This window comes from Symphalangus syndactylus, chromosome 24, assembly GCF_028878055.3.
Source record: "Symphalangus syndactylus isolate Jambi chromosome 24, NHGRI_mSymSyn1-v2.1_pri, whole genome shotgun sequence".
NCBI classification, from domain to species: Eukaryota; Metazoa; Chordata; class Mammalia; order Primates; family Hylobatidae; genus Symphalangus; species Symphalangus syndactylus.
The window spans coordinates 21,403,152-21,406,874 of NC_072446.2; positions in this window are offsets into that span (position 1 = coordinate 21,403,152).

Below are 3,723 nucleotides of genomic sequence, written 5' to 3' on the forward strand. Positions count from 1 at the left end.
AAGCAGTTTGACTATGATACAACTAGGGATGATTTTCTTTGTATTTACTGCATAAGGTTCTTATAGCTTCTTTAATATATGGATGAATGTCTTTTATCATTTTTGAATAATTCTCATCAAATATCTTTAATTGTATTTCTTCCATATTCTCTCTCTCCTCTGTGATTCCAATTCCATGTTTTAGAATGTTGCATCTTATTGTGTGTCTCATGTTCTTTCATTTCCCACCTTTTATCTTTCTTTGCTTCATTTACATATGTTTTTCTGATTTATTTTTCAGATTACTAATTTTCTTTTCAGCTGCATCTAATCTACTATCAAAAACACATCCACTGAGCTCTCATTTTCAAGTGTTTCTCAGTTGTAGAAATTTTTTTATTTGATTCTCTCCTACAGTTTGTTATTCTCTGCCAAAATTCCTCATCTTGTCACCTAGTGCTTTGAACGTTTTAATAATTATTATTTTAAAGTCCCTGTCAAATAATGCTAATATCTGAATTCCCTGTAGTTCTATTTCTGTTGACTGTATTTTTTCTTGGTTTTTGTTCTAATCTTGCCTTTTTGTCTTCCCAGCATTTTTGTAACTGTATGCTAGACCTTGTAGATTAAAAGTGTAGAATATTTTAACCCCCTATATTGTATTAGTCTTAGCCTGGATTCCCCCAGAAAGGAGAACCTGAGACCTTGATTTGTGTGCAGGTTAATTTTGTTAGTAATCCAAGCACACAGGAGTGGGATTCTGAGAAGAATATGACAGGGAAAGAGAGAAAGCCAATTCATGAGTACACACTTGAATCAGTCGTTACTGGGGGTAACTGGGGGTTGATCCAAGCTAAGATCTCCTAAACAACAACAACAAAAATCTAATTGCATCTCAAAATGTCCTGCCTAAAGAACGGAAGAAAGAAGCATTTATTCCCCAACTCACATTCCCCATTGGTCAAGGGTTGCTTATGGGTGGTTAATTCCATTTCACTTCCAGGATGCATGTGCATGATGGAAAGGTAGATTCCCATGGACAGAGGCGTCAGAGTAGCCCTGACATGGGAAGTTAGAGATAGCAAAGGCTGAGGCAGGTGATGTTGAGTTACACCTGCACAAAATTAGTTGTGGCAACAGTGGCTGGAATAAAATACAGAGCAGTAAGATATGAGGAGGGATGGAAAAAACTTACAGTCTCTTTCCAAAGAGGATGTATTTTGCTTCTAACTGGCAGCTAGGTTAGGAAAAGATGAACCTGATTCAATCATGGATTTTAATGGCTCAGAGCCGAGCTTCAGTCTTTTTGAAGGATGGTCTGTTTCTAGTTCTCCCTTACTTCTAAGGAGCAGCTCTCCGGGGTCCTAAATCAATCCTAGGGTGTTTACCAGGGCCCTCCTTCTGTGGCTGGCTCTGAATGCCTGTATTTGTTGCCCCAGCTCCGTAAATCTGCCTTCAAATCAATGAATGCCTTAGGGGGAAAAGTGGTTTGAAATATCAGACTCAGCGTTAACGGTTTCTTTTCTTTCTGGGATCTTGGCCCCTTGAATCCTGGTTGCCTTTGGTAGCTTTCCAAAGCCTTTGATCAGATTTTCTTTTTTATGCCCAGGTTTTCTAGTTGTTCTCAGCAGGAAGATTTGTCCAAAACAAGTTAGCTGCCATTGCTGAAAGCAAAACCTTCCCATTTGTTTATGAAAAGTTTTTGGAGGTAGACATGTACCTTCAAGTGTTAAAACAGCCTTAAAAAACAATCGCCTCAAAGTCTGGGTTGAGCTTTGCATTCACGCTCTCCTCCTCTTTCTAGGACCCCTGCCTCCAGCCCTGCCATAGCTGTCACAATGTCTGGCACTTGGCACACACTTAATATGTGTTAAGTGAATGCACACCCTGCAGAGTTCCTTGCTGTGTCCATGGAGGATGCTGTGGGGGTTGGGAAGACCATCCTCTTCCTTCAAAGTCCCCATGGGGCTGACAAGAAGCTAAGGTGGGGATGAGAGGTCCCACAGACTTTAAAACTCATAAGACCCCCTGGGAGAAGACTGATATGAGCTCATTTCTAGATCCCATCCTGGAGTTTTAATTTAACTCTAAGGCCAACATCTACTGGGAAAATATGCCCTAAGCAACAATGGCTCCAGCACTAATAATTGCCCAAGACCTGGAATTCCTAGTTCAAGGATGACCCAATTTGGGGACCCCTTATAGAGGATCTCCAGGCCAGAACAAGCTGGGCATGAAGATACAATATCTACTGGAATGGTGTTTCCCAAAGCGTGTGACCCCAAGTGACTTTGGATGGTAGAGGGGCCACCACTTGAAACAGAATTGAATCCCAGAGTAACTCTTTTTCTATCCTCATTCAGTCCCTTCAATTAAATCAAGGAGAAAGGCTCAGGATGGTGCTAGGAGGTCCTTAACCCTTCTCCAACACATGTACATCTTCCTTTTTAACAAAAGACGGGCAGGTCTCGGGTTAAGAGCCTTCTTAGGCACAAGTATCAGCTAGCAGACAATAACATGATTTTCACTGTATTTCTGTTTACTTGTAAAGTCTAATTATAGAACATTATTATTGGCTTTCCATTTACCTTAGTGACATAAGTTTAAGTAAACTTTTATATCAACAAAAATATTAAGTTAATAGTAGCTTTAATTGTACATAGCTGGAGCAAAACCCATGAAGGTTGTGTGCAAAAAGTGAAATTTGAGCAACAGTGCCCTGAAGCAGTTCTCCTTCACTGGGAACAGACAGATGATGATGAGAACAAAAGATGTGACCCCAGGGATCCTAGGAAGCCAGAAACCCACACCAAGGGGCCTGGCCTTTTAGTTCCTACCACCCAACCAGGAAGGAATGAGGATCAGTCGGGAACAGACAGGTACCAGCCTGCCCGACCCCTGCCAGAGGTAAGTTCCTCGGGGTCAGGACCAGCCATTTCCTAGTGATGCTCGTTTCCCACATAAACACTCCTTTAAGGAATCCAGCATTTTTTCTAGCACCTCTTGAGACTGAAAGAGACGCATGTGAGAGTCTGAAGGAGAAGGTGAGAAGCAGGTGGGGGCAGTGAGAACTTTCACATGGGACTCAAGAGAAGTGGAAAGAAGTGTGTAAAAGGAGCCAGGTGCGTTTAGGCATTCACAAGACGTCTTCTATGGGGTCTGTTTCTCTCTCTCTCTGTGTGTGTGTGTTGTGAGACACAGTCTCACTCTGCTGCCAGGCTGGTGTGCAGTGGTGCAATCTTGGCTCTACTGCAACCTCCACCTCCCCAGTTCAAGAGATTCTCCTGCCTCAGCCTCCCACATAGCTGGGACTACAGACACCCACCACTATATCCAGCTAATTTTTGTATTTTTAGTAGAGATAGGGTCTTGCTATGTTGTCCAGGCTGGTCTTGAATTCCTAACCTCAAGCGATCTGCCCACCTCGGCCTCCCAAAGTGCTGGGATTACAGGCATGAGCCACCACGCCTGGCCGGTATGGGCTCTTGAACCTTCTTAAAGGGATATTTAATACTCACCAACAGTGGGGCAAATAGTCCCACTTCCAAAACCTTCCTAGGTTGCCTGACATGAAGGCCAGTGATTGGTTCATTACAAATTTGCTGCAAAAACATAAGGCCTGCATAGGCCACCACCATGGGAAGGCAGCCCAGAGGTGACGGAAAGCCAATGGTCCTGCCTGTCACATTTGCCTGAGATGAATGGCTTTCATTTCCCCAAGCCACCAAGACATCATCACCCACA